This window comes from Typopeltis vanoorti, chromosome 17 (assembly GCF_054136105.1).
Source record: "Typopeltis vanoorti isolate ZY-2024b chromosome 17, IOZ_Tvanoo_1.0, whole genome shotgun sequence".
Classification (NCBI taxonomy): domain Eukaryota; kingdom Metazoa; phylum Arthropoda; class Arachnida; order Uropygi; family Thelyphonidae; genus Typopeltis; species Typopeltis vanoorti.
This window is the reverse complement of record NC_143565.1, coordinates 100,069,024-100,091,903: the sequence shown is the minus strand read 5'-3', so window position 1 is coordinate 100,091,903 and position 22,880 is coordinate 100,069,024.

Below are 22,880 nucleotides of genomic sequence, written 5' to 3'. Positions count from 1 at the left end.
GATGATGACGAGGCTGAATGAACTCTTTCCGCTTCTATCTATCGCTGGAGAGTGTGAACAGTTCTGTCCAGTTTGGAGTCATTGTTGTGATTTGGTTTTCAGGTTATCTTGTCTATCCATCTACTTCGGAGCCGTGCTTTGGATCTGTTACCTTCCATCGTTGTATTCAGGGCTTTAGATGTTAGTCTTTCTGTTCTCATTCTGGTCACATGGGGAAAACCATCGCTGTCTTCTTTCTTGGATTTTGTCTTATTGTTATTTATTGGTTTCGTCGTTTCCTTTGGTCGTTACGAATGCCAGTATAATTATAACATGAGAAGACTTATAACTATAATTCTAGGCTTATAATTATAATTATAAAAATTATAAATCATAAAATTAGACTCATTTCAGAAAAGAAAGCTCTTGTATTCTCTCACAAAACCCTAATTCAGAAATGGGGGAATTCAATTTAGAAACGCAGCTAGCATTCATAAATTATATATTAAACCCTTTATGAATGCTAGCTGTTTTAGTTGACTAGAATGCTGTTTTAGTTTTCTTTGCTGTGTTACGTTTATGTTCATGCTTTGTGTGTACGCCAGGCATCTAAAGAAATAGCGTTAACTAATAACAAAAGAAAAAAGAGACAAATTAAACATATACATAGGGTTAATGAACGTAAAATATAAAAAGGATTTCAATATTAGTTGTTTTAATATGGCTACCACACAGGAAAGGGGTTATTTATAAACCCATAGTACATTCGTACCGTAGATGGACAAAGATTTTTTTTTTCATTCCTTTTCTATTGTTCTTAACTTTAATTATTTATTTATTTAATTTTTACATATGCCAAAAAACTGTTCTGGAGACACAGCATGGAACTCTTTTCAAGCCGATTTAGATCTCCCGTAAGTGGATTGGTGGTTTCTCACCGTTTGTAGTTCATCTCTTATCTAAAGACAATCACAGGACAGACAGTCATGCCCATGATTGGAGGGAGGATACGCTAACCACTTGGCCAAACAGTTCTGCGGTGTTAGTGCGAGAACTTTTGTGTGTGTTGCGGAAGAGTCAACAGATTTCAAAATGGCTTCTTTCACTTGTTCAATTTATACATCGAACTACATTTTAAAAAAATAGCCATGTTAGCCTTTTAGTATATAAAATGAAGAATAATTCGAGAAAAAGTCATCATTTACAATCCAAACAATTCTGTAGCTTTAAGCTTCTGAGGTTGCTTACGTTTCAAAAAACGTCTTTTACTTGGAACATATACTTTAAACGTTTATTTTAAATCCGGAAACTCTACCCGGTCTGTGAAGGAAGGACGATGAATTGTTGGATGGATGGAATAAGTTCCATGGAAAGATAGAACGCTATTTTTATTTTCATTGGAATGTCTGTTATTCTCCCAATACTATTCGCCGAGGGGAAAAAATTGAAATCATTGGATTGGTTGGGTGGTTCGTTCCTACTATTCTCCTGCTAGTATTCTTCATATGATACCGAATAACTCATCTTCAGATGACAAGTCCTGTTAATTTCCAAACAGAAATAGCAAATTGTTATAAAATAAATATAATATTTTTACAATTATGATTGTGAAATAATAAGCAGCTCTCAATAAGCGTTAACTAACGAAATCATTTGTAGATACAAACCAAAATTCAGAGAAAACCTTTAATTTTTCTTCTTCTAAATGGAGAAATTGCAGTATTGCTTTAACCTCCTTTGAGTTCTGGTAAAAACCAAGGGCAAAAGATCCAAATTAACTTAAGTGAAAATATTCACAAAGACATTCTGTTGGACGACCGTATCGGAGTGAAGTCATGGTTCGTTTGAAATTCTTACGATAATTAAAAACGTGCCTGGTAGGTATGAAAATAAACAAAAAACAAATATCTCTTGCCTTCTATCTCTCTCTCTCTCTCTCTCTCTCTCTCTCTTGACAACTGGTATTATAAATACCAAATTTCCTGATGGTAATATGATCACAGTGCTAACACAAACTTTGTTTCAACCTCTTCAAACAGCAAGAAAGGCGTTTTTGAAAAACGCATTTCCAATTGCCACGTTGTAGCATAGGAGTAGACAATATCTCAATTGACATGAACAGGAAAGAGGACACCATGAATATTTATCGAAAATATGAAATTAAATGGTATGTTTTGCTACTTTTGCAAAAATAGAAAACATCCCATTTAATTAATTAATGGGCTTAAATTTAGATGTCACTAAATACTGTACATTTTATTGTTCTAACAATAATATAATCATCCATTTCGTTTCGTTAAATGTGTCTAAAGGTAAAGCCTATGACAAGCATAAATCATCTACCAAAATGAGAATTTCTTGCTACTTTAGAATAGAAGTCTAAATATAGAATAATGATTTGATATTGTATAATATTGACTCTTTCTGATTGGCAAATGTTTCCATTTGAGCTTCCCTACTATGTTTTCCTTCGTTCACAGTAAATTCTCCCAAAGCATTATATCAGAGATATTCCCATCTCTTCCGAAATTTGGATCTCCAAATAAAAGACTTTTAATCATAACGAAAATCCCAGAATTGAGTGTTTAGCTACTAAGCGGACGACCGACTACTTTCATAAGGAGGTTTGATGCAACAGTTTTTTTACCATCATTATCATCATCATCATTCAATTCCTGATATGGGTCCCTGCAAGAGTAGAGGTTAATTTTGATAGCAGTACATGACAAACTTTCATCACCACTAACTTCCTATCTACAATTTTCCTCGAAATCAATCTGTTACCTGTCAAGACTCCAACATTATCAGATCTTATATTTATATCGTCTAAGGCACTTTGTACCGTATCAATCCACCTATATCTTGGTCTTCCTCCTGGTCGTTTTCCTGCCAACCTGGCAGAGAACATACTTCTTTTGCTAATATTTCCTCGCCTATTCTGTTCAAGTGACCATATCAGTTGAGATTAGCTTTGCTAATGCTGACAATGTCAATCCCTTTTCTTATATCCTCGTTTTTAATATGATATTGCCATTGATGCCATCTGTTCAGTGCATTAATGTTCCTCAAAACACTCATATCTCTGGTCTCCTGTTTTATTTTGAATGTTTTACTTTCATCAATGTTCTATTTCTAACCCATAAATAAAGTTAAAATGGGTTTGAACTCTTGTATACAGATACTGAATTTAGTGTTTTGACTAATTTATTTATAATTCCATATACTTTTATTTAGCTTATGTCCTTCCATTTCCGCTTTAGTAATTTTGTTGTCTCTTTCCATGTTTAATTTGCCATCCAAATTTAATTTTACACATTTTTACATAAATGGCTGAACCGTTTGAGTTGTTCTATAGGTTCATCATTCAGAATAGATTTTTTACGTTTTCAATGTTTCTGCCTGTTTGTATTGCATTTTTCTTTTTATTTCTGATTTTCATACCAAATTTATTGCAACTGTTAATCAGGGAATCTTGTAGACTTTTACAGGACTTATTCAGAAGTATAACATCTTCTGTATGAAGTAAACAACTGCGATTAACATTTCTAATTTTGAAATCTCATTAATCCTTCATAAAATGATCAATATAGATAAATAATAATAGTAGAGATAACGTGCACTATAGCTCCACACCTGAGTTAACAAATAACCATCTTCCTCTCTCTCCTTTAGTTTTAACTGCTTACTTCAGCTTTAATAGCGACTTTGTACGTAATGTCCTCTCCGTAGTGCCCACTTTTCAAAATATATATGAAATGTTTTGTTGAGCCGCCTTCCTCTTGACACCTTGTCATATTCCTTTTCCTGACCAGCAGAACTTAAATACATATCTTTGTTATAGTCCCATGACTTCTCAACTATTTGTCGTAAAGTGAAAAGTACATTTATCACCTGATGATATTTGATAGGAATCATAACTTGTATGCGACTAATATAAAGTGAATTGAATGCATTGCAATGCACCGATTGGGAAAAATGAACGTACACCATAGTGTGAAAAACAGAACAAACAGCCAAGGCTCCCTCCTTAATAAGATTTAGGCCCTTCATTCGCTCAGATGGGCTACAGCAATCCTAAGGGACATACTTTTCACAAGCGTGCGATAGTAATCAATGGGGATTTTGAACCATTCTTCCTAAAGGCATGTAATGAGGTCGTGGATTGTAGTGGGGCAGAGGCCCCCTTAACCTCACCCGACCATCCAGTTAATCCCGGAAATGTTCAATAGGGTTGATATCAGTACTCTGCGGAAGCCAGTAAAGTGTAGTGACTTTCATTTCCACAAACCACGCTTTTACAGCACGAGTCTCATGACAACGTGCGTTTTCTTCTTAATGAGACAGTGGTCAGTTCCATATAAACGCAACACATTCCATTGTCCGGAATGTTCAGATACGTCTCAGAGGTCAGAGGTCAGACCAGGAAAAATAGAACCATACCTGACACCAACACATCCCAATTTCATAGTACGAGTTAAACCCTCTAGTAAGACACGTTCACCCCACATCTACCACATTCATCCTTCTGCTCGGTAGAGTGATTCGTCGCACCATAGCTCAACTTTCGAGCTTCCACGTTCCACTTTACACCACTGAAGACGACGCTGCAAGTTGGTTCGGCCAATCGTGGACTTGCATATTGCGATCCTGCCATGCAAATCCGTGCTGTGAGGCCGCATTTCACAATGCGTTTGTGCAGATATTTGATCCAGTCGATGCCAGGAACTCCACAGTCAACGTGTTGGCCGATGAATGGTGGTTTTGACAAATTATCGTTCGTAGCGCCCGACGATTATATTTGGTTAGTGTGATGTATCGTCAACTGTAGGTAACACTTGCACTTGAAGTTTCTTCCGTGCGCATCCATGTCAGTATAGAATCACTGACTGTTGACGTGTGATAGCCAGACTTATCGAATAGATATTCTTGCAACATAGCAAAGTATCGTTTAATTTTTTGTTAATTTTTGTAATCGTATTTATTTCCTTTTGCTTTTAGAAAACTTTCTTGTGAAAGGGCATGGAGCATCTGCTCAGTGCTCTTGGCGATATTATTTTTCATACTAATTTCTTCTTATGCATGATTTTCTCACTTTCAGTAAAACCCGTCCATCTATTCTTCTTCGTAGATACAGCTGGTTAACATCACTCTGTGGCTGTAATGCAAGATACAAACATAGTCATCAGTTTAAGGGTTTTGCAATCTAATCCGTCCAGAACTTCTTTTGTCAAATCCACTTTCCAGCTCAGTATCAAATAACTGTTATAGCCCAAAAGTACATTGCTTGCAAATTTTGTTTGTAAGCAACGAACGTTTCAGAGTTTGAACAGTTATTAATAATTAATCTCTCCAACTGTGCTCTCCAATATTGCTGGAATATATAACTTTAATGATATTATTATTATTATACCTGCAGGATCGGATCAAGAACATATCGACGGAAGCTATATATCACCCACACCAGCTGACATACCTTGCATTAAAGCCATGATTCCCAAATACATTCACCTCTTCAAACGCCAATCTCTTCCACTCACTCGATGCTCTGTAAGAGAAAAATCAAGCTCTCTTTCTTTCCTTAACAACAAACGAACTCAATTTTCACTGAAGTATCTCATATCTTCTCTCAACCTCCATATAACGTTCATCAAGCAGTAACCAATAGCACCACTTGAAAAGTTACTATGCATTATGCCATCTTCCTCCTTCTGTTTACAATATCTGTAGTACGTATTTATTCTGCCTTCTTCCTAATCTACATTTCATAGTCCCCATATCATCCTTTTAACTGTTCTTTTATCATGTCTCCAAATTCTTCATTCCAGAGGGAACCATCATCACAAATATGCGCGCAATAATGCTGGTGGATTCATATCAATGCCTTATAAAGAGTTAACATTACCTGCTTATCCATAGAAATCAATGTTAGTTTCATCAAATTAATTATGCTCGGAGTTCATTTGCATTTTATTCCATGGGACCGCTGAACTTATAATCAAAGATACGGAGCCTCATCCGCTTCCGGTATCATAACTCCACATCAGGCCAAACTGCATAACGTTACAAAACATTAACTGCTAATGATTATCATTTACCATTCCAGCCTATTCAAATTATTCTGTTCTTGCTGTATATCAGGAATGTTCTTGATCGATAACTTTATCATTTCAATTGAACAGTCCTTTATCATACGTGTATTTTCATCTTTCTCTTCTGATGAATTCTTACCGAAGTTATGTAATATCTCCTAAACGTCCTCCTCACGTACCACTAACTCTTCATCCAATGTTGTAGGAGCACTGTGCACCATGTTACATAAATCGGCTTCATAGTTCTTAGCGAAGTGGGTGCCTTATTATTTGAGCAATGTTATCTACTTCTGACATAGGCGTATCCTCTGTATTCAGTAAAGGTTGCCTTCCACTTTTATTCCTTCTTTTACTTCCACCATAACGATAAAAATGTTTTTAAATGACCCAATGTTTTCACAACACCTGAGTTTTGGCACTGCGCTTTATATATTTCATAACTCACAATATTCTTTCCCCATCATCGTTTTGTGGAATTCTTGCTTAAAACGGTTCCACATCCATATTAGTATACCCTATTATTTCTTCTAAGTCTAAGACGCATTCGTGTACAACCTTATATAAGTCCTTTTTCAAAACTTCCCATGCATTGCGGATATATTTCTCATTCACTATCTGTTGCCCTGAAACTAAATCAAGTGTTATCTTGTCGTTTTAGTTTAATTTTAATCTATCTAGTTCAAATGTAAGCTGTCTTAATTGGAATATCAAGTTCTTTCAAATACTTCTAGAGAATGTTACAGATAACAATTATGATCGTCATTATTTTTCTTACACCCAATCAATATCGGATAATTTTAAAATCACATCGGAATGATTACTCGTTTAATACCCGGAAGGATACTTTTGCGATGCATTTCATCATAGAAATGATCCAACATAAAAATGTGTACAAATTCACATGGAGAGAAGAGGCAAGGAATAAGAAAAGTCTCATCGACTATGTTATTATTGACAGTGATATTTTCTTCCTGGTGCAGAACACCAGAGTGTACAGAGGATTGGAAATTGGAAGCGATAACCATTTAGTCTTGAGCAGGATAAAATTGAATTTCATATTGAAAAGAATAACATAAGAAAGTTTTAAAGCGAATAAAAGTTGAGCAGCTCTCAGATGTGAACTGCAGATGTGAATACACCAACATTATTGAAGAAGAGATGAAATGGTTTGAGAACAGGAATCAAACCTTGAAGATTTAGTGGCAATCCAGAAGAAAACATTGATTGATTCTGCCAGAGAGGCATGTGGTGAGATTGTTTGCAAGGATAGAAAAATCAGAATTCCATGGTGGAAGCAGGAAGTTAAAGAGGCAGTGAAGAAAAAGAAGAAAGCGTATCAAAAGTTCCTGGCAAATAAGTCAGCTTGTGCTCTTAGAGAATACAGAGGCAAATGTTAGAAAGCTAAACACTGTGTAAAACTGGCTAAACAAAAGTCATGGGAGGACTTTGGCAAGAACATAGAAAATAAATATCAAGAAGGTGGTAAGATATTCTGGAGGTTGTTGAAGAAGCTTAGAAATGGAGGAAAGAGTGCTGTAAAAGGAGTTAGAGATGATAAAGGTGACATGAAAACGGGAGAAAAAGATATCCTTGAAGTATGGAGTAATTACTTTGAAAAACTGCTAAATGAAACAAGCAGTGATGACAGCACAGTGATAAAAAACACTGACCAGGCATGCAGTCAGGAATACATATCCATACTTGAAGTAGAAAAAGCCATCAAAGGCTTGAAATGTGGAAAGGCAGCAGGAGTAGATGATATTCGACCAGAAATGCTGAAGTATGGTGGTATAAAAGTCTTACAGCGGCTGCAGTGCATAGTTCAGAAGGCCTGGACAGGGGAACGAATTCCCGATGATTGCAGTAGAGCTGTAATAGTACCCATATATAAAAAGGGAAATAAAACTGAATGTGAGAATTACAGAGGTATTTCCCTAATAAGTATTCCTGGTAAGATTTATGCAAGTGTACTTGAGAAATGGTTGAGAAGGATTGTGGAAGAGAAGTTTAGTGAAGAAAAATCAGAATTCAAGCCAAATAGAGGCTGTCAGGATTTTCATTTTACGATAAATAGTTAAGAAATTGTGGGAATATAACAAAGATCTGTATTTAAGTATTGTAGATCTTCAAAAGGCATATGACAAGGTGCCACGAGGAAAGCTATTCAAAAACACTACATTTGTATGGCGTCAATGGGGCATTATATCAAGCAATGCTTAGTCTTTACTTGAGTCAGAGAACTGAACGAAGTACAGAAAATTGGTTTAATGTTAAATCTGTTGTCAGACAAGAATGTGCATTATCCCCTCTCTTATTCATTATCTGTATGGATCACATTATGAAGGAAAGTGGTATTGAACCTGATATCAAAATTAGAGATGTTAATGTCAGCTCTTTGCTTTATACGGAAGATGTTATACTTCTAAAAAAAATCTACTACAAGTCTGCAAGATTCCCTGACTAAATTGAATAACTGTTGTAATAGATATGGCATGAAGGTCAGCCATAACAAGACAAAGACAATGAATATAGGCGGAAATATTGCAAATATCAACTGCATTGTGAATTGGGAATTATAGGTTCACAATGTAAAACATTTCGCCTACTCGGATAGGATGTTTAGTGAAGATGATAAATTAAATCTGGAAATAGATAACATAAGCAACTAAACTGGTGTGGTAGGAAGTCAACTAAATAAATATATACGGAATAAGAGAGAAATTAGTCAAAACGCTAAATCAGCTGTTTACAAGACAGTGTTCAAGCCGATTTTAACTTATTGATCTGAGAGTTGGGTTAGAAATAAAAACATTGGCCAAAGACTAGAGACCAAAGATATGAGAGTCCTAAGAAAGATTTGGGATGAGAAAAGATGCCATCAGTGACAATATCATATTATAAACGAGGATATTAGGAAATAACTTTACATTGTCAGCATCCACGAATGCGTTCGCAGAGCTAATCTAAGGTGGTATGGTCACTTAAATGGAAGAGGAAAGATTAGAAAAACACATTTTCTCTTCCAGGTTGGCAAGAAAAAGACCCAAAAAAAGACCAAGACATAGGTGCATTGATAATACAGTAATAAGTGCCTTAAAAGACTATAATATATAATATACGTTTTGATAATGTTGGAGTCTTGAAATATAATTTTTGATAATGTTAGAGTCTTGAGAGATAAGAGATTGATTTGGAGGAAAATTGTACAGCTCTTGAGGGTACATGTCAGGAGATTGATGATTTCTTCATCCTCACCAAGTGAACCGTCAGGAGTGAAGCAACATGCACCAAACACCTCATCCATTACGTTTGCATTTCTCAACGAGTGGTTCCCAGGATTTTTATTTTTCAGCTTCAAATACGCAGTTTTATCGGGAATTCACTTTTCCATGGTAGTAATGTTTGAAGGAAAAGATTTTGGAACGTAGGCCAGCGCGCGCTGGCAAGCTCACGTACAGTCACTTACACATCTTTACAAGAAGACAATGAAAACAATATCGCTAAATGGTTGTTTTCATTAACTTTAAACTAATGAAATACTCTTCACCAGGACCTTTAATATCACAAATCAAGCATACTTAAGCGAATTGTTGATTAGCAGATGAACGCCACGGATGACTGTATATCTGACTTGATTACAGGGAGAAAAATACGTAAACGGGATTGCACTCATTGTTCATGATCGGATTGACTGGAACACGAATCTTCTCAAAATCTTTCATACCTGAGACTCATACTTAGGGTTCCAGCAGGATTCGATATATAAGTACCACAACACTCAATGCAAGACGCATCATCTTCTTCAGTGGTGCAAGAAAATGCGTGTGGTACAGTGTGACGTTGAAGCTTGGCAAGCTGTGCAATGCAGCGGGATTCACACTACTCCCCTCTACGGAGCTTACGAACGGTGTGGGTGTAGCGGAGACCGGTGATCGTCTCAAAGAAGAGAGCATAAACACAACTATGAAATTCGGAGGTGGAGGTGTGAAGGTATATTTTACTAATTTTTCCTGGAATGGCCTCGGAACACTGTTTGTGGAGTCACAATCGTTGAACTTCGACTGGTACCTAAATATTCTGGACAATGCCATGCTTCCTACTCTGTGTAGTTTGTAAGGAACTGACCATTGTCTCTTTCAGCAAAACAATTCACCCGTGATAACACTACTTCTGTTACTGCTTTGTTTGTGGACAGGAATGTCACCACACTTGACTGGCATACACAGCCCTGATATCAACTCTATTTAATATGTGAGGGATTAACTCTGAATACGGATGGCTTTGTATATAACAAGTGATCCGATGTTATTACAATGCTTCGTTTCGTGAAGAAAGTTGAGGGTTTAATTTGATGGAATGAATAGTTTAGTAGTTTCGTTATCATCCATGAATGATATGCAGAATGAACAGCCTGTGTACAGATGAAAGAAAGAAAGACTGACTGTTGACACTCTTTTATTATCCATCAGATGTACGTGAAGTATATTTTGATGACTACTTTAGATCTCCACTAAGTGGATTGGTGGTTTCACATCGTATGAAGTTCATCTCTTACATAACGTCATTTACAAACTGTCATGACCACGGTTGCAGAGGGGATACTCTAACCACTTGGTCAAACAGTTCTACGGTGTTGGTGCGAGAATGTTTGTGTGTTGTGGTGCAGATTAAGAGGCAAGAGATTTAAAAATGGAATCTTTCGCTTTTGTACCTACTTACGTCATACATAGAACTACAGTTTAATGAAATAGCCAAGTCAGCCTTTTAGAATATATAGTGAAGAATACTTCGGGAAAAAAGCATCCTTTACAATCCACACAACGAAGTTCTGTAGCTTTAAGCTTCTGAGGTTGCTTACGTTTCAAAAAATGTCTTTTTCTTGGAACATATACTTCAAACTTTTATTTTAAATCCTAAAACTCTACCCAATCTGTCTAGGAAGGACGATGAATTGTTGGATGAATGGAATAAGTTCTATGGAAAGATAGAATGCTATTTTAATTTTCATTGGAAATGCGTTTTTCAGCAACTCCTTTCTTGCTGTTTCAACCTCTTCGGATAGCAAGAAAGGAGTTGCTGAAAAACGCATTTCCAATTGCCACGTTGTAGCATCGGACTAGACAATGTAATAATCCACATGAACAGGAAACAGGATACCATGAATATTTATTGAAAATATGAAATTAATAGTATTTTTCCTATTTCTGCAAAAATAGGAATCACCCTATTTAATTAATTCATTTGAATCGATACATTTTATTGTTCATCATCCATTTCGTTCGTTGTTGAATGTCTCGAAAGGTAAAGCCTATGACAAGCATGAATCATCAACCAAGGTATGTAAAATGAGAATTCGCTTTATTTTGGCATAGAAGTCTAAATACAGAATAAAGATTCGTAATTGTATAATATTGACTCTTTTCTGATTTTCAAATATTTCCATTTGAGTTTCCCTACTATGTATTTCTTTGTCCACAGTGATTGTCCCCCAAAGAATCTCAAAACCCATGAAAATCCTCCCAAGGTAATACATCATCTTCCTAAATTTGAGTTTCCAAATAAAAGGTTTTAAATCATAACGAAAATCCCACGCTTCTGTGGTATTTGGCTACCACAGAAATTATGTCATTGTCTGTTTTCCTTGTCTTTGTGTTTTCATTGTTGGATTTCTTACAGTGGCGGCCGGAGTAAATTTTAAGTGTGGGTGCTGCATATACAAAAGAAGAAAATTAATTCATTTTTTCCTAATCAATAACCAATTTCTTAATAAATAAATTTACATATTAAAAAAATTGCTTTATTAAAAATATTTCATCCTCACCACGAACACACACTAATAATAAAAGTTTCGTATCTAAGAAAAAATGCCCGCACACATACAATTTATCATAAGTAATATATTGCCAAGTTTATGAAAGTAGGATACCTCGCACTCAAAACAAAATAATGTCAAGAAACACAACTAAGTTTCAAACACGTTGCTGATTAACACACAGATGTTGTGAAGCAAAGCAATGCACCTGTGATAACGCTGCTGCTGTAACTGTGGACATGAATGTCACCACATGAGTGGCATCCACATATCAACCCTATTGAATATCTGAGGGAATACTTGGAAAGTCGAGGGAGATTATGAGTGTAATCATCACAACGAAAGGAGACCTACGTCTTATTAAGGTGAGGTTTTTGTTCCTCCCACTATGGTATCCGTTGACCTCTTTACAAGTTTTTGAAAGTTGAATCACATGAAATATTGCGAATTTGCTGAAGCCGAGCCAATTCCTTATTTAAAATGTGAAATTTTATTTTTTTTTCTTTTTTCATGTACCAATATTTTTGGGAACATAATATGTCTAGAAAAATTGAGAAGTTTGTTGTTTCCATTCATGCGATAAGACTGGGTAACATCTTTAAATCATTGCCGGATCGGATATGTCACGTTCAAAGTAAAACGCAGGATGATCGCTGGGAATTCGACCCTACATAGGTCTCAAACCAATCAATTGTTGTATAGCAAGTACAAAATAACTGCGTTGGTTCATGCAGTGCACGTGCTGTATCAAGGCATGTGCCTTAAACAACTGTAATGGAAATTCGACGGAAGTATCTTCATTTATAGCCATTCATCATAACCGTAACACAAGTGTTCCACTCGCAGAACTTGGAAAGTCGATGGACATCCGCTTTAACATTCCTTGTTGGCAGTGAAGTTATACGCTGCGTGATCGCAGATGATTTTGTGAGTGCCTAACACTCACTTTCATCTAAACGAAGCTGTGATCCTCCACAGTTACCTGGTAAAGACTATGCGTAAACCTGCCTTGCAATGTAACAAATGCCTTTGCATTCACCGGAAGTTACTGTCTGGTGCCGGTTTACTGCTTCGTATATCATTGGACCATTCTTCCATTATTGCGATATAAATAAACAATTTTGCTTAACGCAACGACCCCAGCGCCAGTGCATGGATTCAGTCCTTTTCAGAAAGGATGGAGCTCACCAACACAATGGTAGTTTGTGTGGAGGGGAGATTGATTTGTTTCTGTCTATCTAAAATTCTCCTTTTCTCGTTACCACAGGACGAAGAAATATCTTCAATCATTCGAAATGCCCTTACAGAGATTCCGTTTAAGGATTTCGTCAATATTATCTCATCTTAAACTATTTCATCAATATAAACATTATCTTGCTTCCAGGTTTCTTATTACAATTACTGCTAGTCTTGTGTAGTAATAATAATCAGAAGAAGCTCGTCAGAAGACATGAAGAAGCTCGGTGTGTTTTCCAACAGAATGTGTTGGACATTCATATTCAGTCTGAAGATGCGGGTAACTTAGGTGGGTGGGATTTAACGCAGAGTTTTTCTTAATTTATATCGTTACAAGGATAAGTAAAATATAATCAGAAAAATTAATTCTTTAAGAGTATACACGTGTTACGGTATTGATTCCCATCATTCCTAGATTAAGGTGGGTTAATTATGTTAGCAAATTAGAAGAGATATTAACGACAACAGAAACTATAAATAAATAACGTTCCTAGTGAAATAATTTTTAAAGGATTTTCATTAAACAATTTTTAGAAAATAAAACTGATATCACTCTCGTACTAATAATACTCTCAAATTAATCCAATGGTCGCCAATGGGATCGATATCGACCCCAAGGGGTCGATATGACATTATTAGGGGTCGATTCGGGCTCAGGAGTCGACAGAAAAATATAAAACATCATTGTATGGGTAATATTTAATTCGGTAATATTTAATTCAGCGATAATTCGGTTAACTTGGATTACCTCCATGACAAAAGACATGGAGGTAATGACAGCACAATTAAGAGTGAATCGTGGGATCAGTACCTCCATCTTACAGGTCCTTGAATAGGGCCTGTAAGATGGAGTAAGGTCATGAAAATAGTTACTGAGGCCAATCAAGTAGGCCAAAATGACGTATTTACCAATAAACGGATGTTGGTGGTTCCTGCCGGCCGGCGCAGTGGGAGCGAGATTGCAACACTTGCATGGTTTTTATTTGCTTATTTACAAGTATTCGATCCCAGTCTCATTTTTGCACATCGATATACAAGTGAGCGTAAATGTGCAAAAATGAGACTGGGATCGAATACTTGTAAATAAGCGTTATTCATTCACGAACTAAACTTTATGTTGAAGAGTTGAGCAGCGTTGGTAGAAATACCAGTGATATTAATACCAGTAGTTTATTAATATCACTAGTAATACCAGCGATATTACTAGTGATAGTAATAGTAGTAGTAATAGTAATATAATAAATTATCTAAATTATCTAAAAAACTCACATAAGCGTCTTCTTTTGCTTGTCCTATTATAATTACTAATAGTAAAATATAGGGGGTCAATAACAAGTCAAGAAACTCTTGAAGGGGTCGACGGTCAAATAACTTTGACGACCCCTGCATTAACCGAAATGAAAGCGAAACATTAGCAGAAGATAAACTTAGAATTCAACTTAGAAAGTTGAATTTGTCGATTCTTATATTATATATGAATAAGTTTATTAATGCCAGCTGTGTTTTAGTGTAATAGAGGGCTGTTTTAGTTTATCTTTGGTAAACTAGAACTGCCCTCTATTACACTAAAACACATAATAGAGGTATTATGTGTATGAGAACCAATCCATAGCCTATATGTTTACCTATTGTTAACCAATCAACAATAGTGGAATAAATAGTGGTATTAATTTTTAATGTCAAAAGGTTTTTAATAGCAGTTTTGAATCCAGCTTCCAACCTCGAAAGGGTTATTTGTAAACCTTTAGATTTAGGTAAAAATATTCACAAAGACGTCTTCCGTTGCACGAGCATATCGATGTGAAGCCATGGTTTTGTTGACATTATTACGATAATTACAAACGGGCATGATAGGTATTAAAATAAATAAAAAATTAAATATGATAAATAATAAATTTCTTGAAGCTAATGATCACAATGCTAATACATCAACTTTGTTTCAACCTCTTCAAACAGCAAGAAAGGCGTAGCTCAAAAACACATTTCCAAACACGACTTGTAGCATCGAACAGTCGGAATTCACATAAACAGGAAGCAGGACACCATGAATACTTATCATAAAATTCAAAAATAGGAAAATTGAGACATTATAGCCTGTGTATACTTAAAGACTCGTTGTGTCGGGAATTTGTTGATGCGTCTATGAATGAGCTTAGTTAATTCCTAGGGAATGATTTATGTTATGGCTTAATCTAATGCTTGCATATATTCATGTATGGCTTTTCTTAGCTAATTTAAGAAATTGTATTGAACGTGATATGTCTTCAACGCTGCTTTTCCACGTATTGAGAATTTTGTTAAAGATATTTCCTTGAGTTAAGCGAATAACATAATGTGTACTTTATTGAAGCAAAGATACATGCATGTTTTGCCTTCATATTTTGAGAATTTTACAGAGGACCACCCCTGTTATTTTAGTGTATGATATATGTCTGCTTATTAATCAATTAAATTTTTTGTTGTCGACTCTTTTCTGAGGTGATTTGCAAATACTCCCATTTGACCTTCCCTACAATGTATTTCTTTGTCCACAGTAATTATCCCCAAAAGACAGTACCCAAACCCATTAACATGCTCCCACTGTAATATATGAGATATTCACATCATCTTCCAAAAATTGGGTCTCCAGATAAACAACATTAAATCATACCGAATATCCCAAGGCGTTGTTGTATTTAGCTACCACTAAGCGACCAACGACTTTGCTAGTCAGGTGTGATGCAACCACTTTTCTTACGAACATCATGATCATCAAATTTCAAATATGTTCCACTAGGGATGTACACGATATTTTTGATTGCACTACATGGAAAATTTACACCATTACTAATTTTCGATTAACAATTTTATTCCAAATCAATCTTTTACTTGTCAAGACTCCAATATTATCAAATCATATGCTTCTGTCTTTTAAGGCACTATTTACTGTATCAATTCACCTTTGCTACTTCTTCTGTTTATTTCCAAATTTAGTATGCCATTTTCACTACAAATTGTGCCTAAAAATAGCTCTGAAATGTTATATTTGTTTCTTTAGTTTATTGCTGATTTTCATACCATATCTATTACAACAGTTATTCAATTTAGTCAGGGAATCTTGCAGACTTGCACTGAATTTATTCAGACTTATAACATCATCTGCATAAAGTAAAGAACTGCGATTAACATCTCTAATTTTGAAATCATATTTTATAGTAATTTCCTTCATAATATCATCCATATAGATAATGAATAACAGAGGGGATAATGTGCACCTTTGCACACCTGATTTTACCACAATAATCTTCTTTTACCTCTTCGCATATGCCTTTTCCATATCTACAAAACTTATACCTTTACAATACAGATCTTTGTTATGTTCTCGTGATTTCTCAACTATCTGTCGTAAAATGAAAATCCGATCCTGAAAGCCTCTATTTGGCGCGAATCAGCTTGTCCTTCATCAAGCTTCCACAATTCCACAATTCTTCTCAACTGTTACTGATGTATACTTGCATAAACCTTACTACCAAGCTCAGTAGGGAAAGGCCTCTGTAATTTTCACACTCAGTTTTATTTCCTTTTTAAAAAATGGGTACTATGAGGGCTCTACTCCAATCATCTGGAATTCGACGCTCTGTGCAGGCCTTCAGAATTATCCTATACAGTCACTATAAAACTGTTGTACATATTTACGAGAATTTGTGATCGAAGATCATTTATTCCAGCTGCCTTTCCACATTTTAGATATTTAATGGCTTACTTCAAGCATTGATATCAATTCATTTGTGCTCTTCGCCTGATTGCATGGTCAAAAACAACGTTATCTACTAATACCCGGGCGATGTCGCATCAGGAATAAAATTCTGCCATGCTTTACCGTCATTTGACATGGCGGTTTCAACCAATAAGAATGCAATTTGGATGAGTTGGATGGGTTTGCATGCAACGAGGATGGGCGAAATCCAAAATCAACTCAAAATTCCTTGGCCTACCCGCAGAATGTGGTATGGATCTGAACAACCTTTCGAGGTTTAGGAGCCTCACTAAAAATCCACATAAAAAGTGTGGGCAGAGAGGACTAACTTCTGCTCATCTAGAAAAAGCGGTTACAGATTGCAGACAGCATTTTTCTTTACCACCATAACATCCTCATTTTCGAAATCTAGTAGACTTTTTGGATCCTTCTACACCCTGCCTTAAATAGAAATATCGTCTACTGGGAAGGAAATTGGCACGCATTTCCCCAGAGTTGTCATGTTATTTGTGTTTTGAAAAAATTCGTATTTGAGAGATCGGTCTCAACTAAAGCAGATGGAAAATCTATCACATATTTTAGTTCTGTAGATCAAGTAACATTACATAATCTGGAAATCATGCTTTATACACCAAAAATGAAAAGTGCGTGCGTGCGTGTGTGTGTGTTTGTGTGTGTGTGTGTGTGTGTGTGTGTGTGTGTGTGTGTGTGTGTGTGTGTGTGTGTGTGTGTGTGTGTGTGTGTGTGTGTGTGTGTGTGTGTGTGTGTGTGTGTGTGTGTGTGTGTGTGTGTGTGTGTGTGTGTGTGTGTGTGTGTGTGTGTGTGTGTGTGTGTGTGTGTGTGTGTGTGTGTGTGTGTGTGTGTGTGTGTGTGTGTGTGTGCAAGATTTAGTGAACAAAGCCGGATCGATCCTTTACTACTACTATAGCACGGATGCCATATAAACAAACGAAATGTGGACGGAAAGGTGAAAAGGCTGCTAAAGTTTGCAACAGAAATGGGAGGATTCGGGAGATGTAATAGCCTTATCAGAAATGTTTATCTGTGTATGCCTAACTTTAATAATTTGAATTCTTCTAACACTATCAAGAAAGCCACCGTGGTAAATGACCTTTCAACACTGAAAATTGCAAGACGCAATATGGACATCCCAAAAATACAGTTTCTATCGCTATTTCTAAATAAATTATCACCATAATGATATTTTATCCCAATTATAACTTGCATGCGAATAACATATCGTGAAATGAACACATTGCATTGTATAATTCTTAGAAAGAAGTGAACGGACACCATAGCGTGAGAGACGCAACTAACAGCCAAGGCAACCACCTTAATAAGATGTAGGACCTCCTTTCTCTGTGATGACGTCGGCGGTCCTAAGGGTCATACTTTCTAGGAGTTCGATAGCGATCAATAAGAATTTTGGACCATTCTTCCTGTAGGCACATAATGAAATCTTGGACTGTAAAGGGGAAGACGTCCCTTGAAATCACCCGATTCTCCAGTTCATTCCAGAGATCTTTAATGTGATTAAGATCAAGTCTCTGTGGAGGCCATTCAAATGAGGTTCATGTCCCGAAATCATGCAGTGATACCAACAGCCTTATGACACCGTCCATTGTCTTGCTGAAAGAGAGAATGGTCAGTTTCATAGAAACCACAAAGTACGATGCACTTCATTGTCAGGAATGTCCAGATATGTCTACGAGGACCAAAGAAAAATAGTACCATACCACGACATAAGAAAAATAGTACCATAAAAACTAATAATAATAAAAAAAAATAGTACCAGAAAAATAGTACCATACCACCCAAATCTGAATTTCATAGTTCGGGTTACCTACTCAGGTAAGAGACGTTCACCGGGTTTTTGCCACACCTACCCTCGTGCATCAGCCAGTAGCGTGATTCGTCTCTCGGTAACTCATCTTTCCTAACTTCCACGTTCCATTGTACACGCTCTTTGCACCACTGTAGACGACGACGCAAGTTTGTTTCGCCAATAAGGCAGTTGCATATTGCAATCCTGCCATGTCATGTAAATCCTTGATACGAGCGTCGGTTCTTTATGGTTTTGTGCAGGTTCGTGTTGCAGTCGATGTCCGGAACAAAGCATTCAAATTGTCGGTCGATGAACGGTGGTTTTTACATATTATCCACAGTATCACCTTACGGTCATATTCAGTTAGTTTGATGTGTTGTCCCCTGCAGATATCACTTGCCTCTGTTGGATTACATTTCACTATGGCATCACTGATTATTGACCTGAGATGACCCGTCAATAATTTGTCGAATAGATAAGCTTGTAACAATCCATCCTTTCACAAAGCCTCTTTCGAACTCAGTCAGTACCTATTTTTAAACAGAGTTCACTTGGAAGAATCATTTTCCGCTACTGTATACCCACTACCAAACACTGTCACCTGAATCGTTACATATCAGAATGCACCGTGTCCATTTGGGTGTTCGCTCACTTCTTATCAAGCAGTGTACTTTGCGGAGAGTAGCATGTTAATTTGTTGAATACAGGGAAGATGCGGTTTTCTCTCTGAATCCAATAAATTGAAGTGATCTCCACATAAATATAAAATTTTATATTATATTTAATTCTTTCTCTCTTTCTCTCTGAATCTTCATTGTATAACTATTGAGGCAATTCTGAGAATCATTTCGTCATTTCAAACTTTAATTCATATATTGTTTTTGAATTCACGTTTCTCATATAAACACAAATTAAGAAACACTGGCGAAATGGCTGCGAAAACGGAACTGACGAAGGTTGAAAGAGGTTGTGATATTATGATTTTATGATCTTATTTATGATCATAAAATCTTAAATTTTAAATAAGATCATAAAAATATTATGATCTTATTTTAAATAAGGTATTGATTCGCCTTTGGCATACTCACATTTCATCTGATTCAACCGACCGCATAATGTGAATAGAGACTGCCCCCTTAATAAGATATAGGGCCTCCTTTCGCTGCAGTGACTCCACGGTAATCTCACCCGGCTCTCCAGTTAATTATACAGATGCCCAAGAGTGTTCAGGGCTTTGTCGAGGTCAGTCAAGTCCGGTGATGTTCATGTTTAAAAACCACACAGTTACAGGAGCAGCCTTAGGACACGCTGCATTGTCTTGCTGAAAGAGACAGTATTCAGTTAAATAGAAACGCCACAAAATAGAAAACATTCCATTGTCCAGAATGTTCACGAACCTCTCGAAGTTCAATGCCATGGCACTACAAGAAGAAATTCTAGACCAAACCAGGAAAAACGGGATCATACCATCACACTGTGACCTCCCAATTTCATACTTGGGGTTACTCACTTTGCTTAGTGACGTCAATTGTGGACCCCCAACACACTCAACCTTGCGTGTGCTCAACAGAGGGTTTATTGTAATTCACGCCACACAGAACGTTTCCATCTTCATCGCCCCTTCATGATGCTGCATGTTGTTTCGAATATTCTGGCCTCAGTTCTGAAAATATTCGTGCAGAACATATTATCCTTCGTAGCACCATTCGGTCACATTCAGTGAGTGAATGAGGTCAGTTGTTCACTGCGAGTAGCACACGCGGTTGGCTCCTTCGCTTCCATCTCAATGTGGTAATGCTAACTGTTGATCTGAGATTGCAATTTTTCAACAATTTGCTGAATAGATAGGCCTACAACGTGGCTTCTATCACAACCTCTTTCAACCTTCGTCAGTTCCGCTTTCGCAGCCATTTCGCCAGTGTTTCTTAATTTGTGTTTATATGAGAAACATGAATTCAAAAACAATATATGAATTAAAGTTTAAAATGACGAAATGATTCTCAGAATTGCCTCAATAGTTATACAATGAAGATTCAGAGAGAAAGAGAGACAGAATTAAATATAATATAAAATTTTATATTTATGCGAAGATCACTTCAATTTATTGGATTCAGAGAGAAAACCGCATCTTCCCTGTATTCAACAAATTAACATGCTACTCTCCGCAAAGTGCACTGCTTGATAAGAAGTGAGCGAACACCCAAATGGACACGGTGCATTCTGATATGTAACGATTCAGGTGACAGTGTTTGGTAGTGGGTATACAGTAGCGAGAAATGATTCTTCCAAGTGAACTCTGTTTAAAAATAGGAACTGACTGAGTTAGAAAGAGGCTTTGTGAAAGGATGGGTTGTTACAAGCTTATTTATTCGACAAATTATTGACGGGTCATCTCAGGTCAATAATCAGTGATGCCATACTGAAATGTAATCCCACAGAGGCAAGTGCTATCTGCAGGGGAAGACACATCAAACTAACTGTATATGACCGTAAGGCGATACTGTGGATAATATGTAAAAACCACCGTTCATCTACCGCAATTTGAATGCTGTGTTCCGGACATCGACTGCAACACGAACCTGCACAAAACCATTCAGAACCAATGTTCATAACAGGGATTTACATGACATGCTAGGATTGCAATATGCAACTGCCATATTGGCGAAACAAACTTGCGTCGTCGTCTACAGTGGTGCAAAGAGCGTGTACAATGGAACGTGGATGATAGGAAAGATGAGTTACCGAGCGAAGAATCACGCTACCGGGCAGATGCACGAGGGTAGGTGTGGCGAAAACCCGGTGAACGTCTCTTACCACAGTAGGTAACCCGAACTATGAAATTCGTATTTGGAGATGTCGTGGTATGGTACTATTTTTCTTTGGTCCTCGTAGAGATATGTGGACATTCCGGACAATGAAATGCAACGTACTTTGTGGTTTCTGTAAAACTGACCATTCTCTCTTTCAGCAGGACAGTGCGCGGTGTCATAAGGCTGTTGCTATCACTGCATGATTTCTGGACATTTAACTCATTTGACTGGCCTCCACAGAGACTTGATTTCAATGATATTGAAGATCTCTGGAATGAATTGGAGAGTCGGATGAGGTCAAGGGACGTCTGCCCATTAACAGTCCAAGATTTCATTACGTGCCTACAGGAAGAATCGTCCAAAATTCCTATTGATCGCTATCGAACTCTGCTAGAAAGTATGACCCTTAGGACCGCTGACGTCATCGCAGAGAAAGGAGGTCCTACATCTTATTAAGGTGGCTGCCTTGGCTGTTTGTTGCGTTTCTCACACTATGGTGTCGGATCACTTCTTTCTAAGAATTGTATAATGCAATGGATTAATTTCACGATATGTTATTCGCATGCAAGTTATAATTGGGATAAATTATCATTAAGGTGATAATTTACTTAAAAATAGCGATAGAAACTGTATTTTTGGGATGTGCGTATTGCGTTTTGCAAATTTCAGTGTTGATAGGTCATTTACCACGGATGCTTTCTTGATAGTGTTAGAAGAATTCAAATTACTAAAGTTAGGCATACACAGTTAAATATTTCTAATAAGGCTATTACATCTCCCGAATTACATCTCCCGAATCTCCCTTATTCTCCCGAATAAGGCTATTACATCTCATTTCTGTTGCCACGAGTAATTTTGCAGCCTTTTACACTTCACCTTTCTACACTTCGTTTGTTTATATGGCATCCGTGCTATAGTAGTAATAAAGGATCGATCCCGCTTTGTTCACTAAATCTTGCTCTCTCTCACACACACACACACACACACACACACACACACACACACACACACACACACACACACACACACACACACACACACACACACACACACACTGTTCATTTGTGTTGTATAAAGCATGATTTCCAGATTATGTAATGTTACGTGATCTACAGAACTAAAATATGTGATAGCTTTTCCTCCTGCTTTAGTTGAGACCGATCTCTCAAATACGAATTTTTCCAAAACACATTGACATGACAACTCTGAGGAAATGCGTGCCAATTTCCTTCCCAGTAGACGATATTTCTATTTAAGGCAGCGTGTAGAAGGATCCAAAAAGTCTACTAGATTTCGAAAATGAGGATGTTATGGTGGTAAAGAAATATGCTGTCTGCAATCTGTAACCACTTTTTCTAGATGAGCAGAAGTTAGTCCCCTCTGCCCACACTTT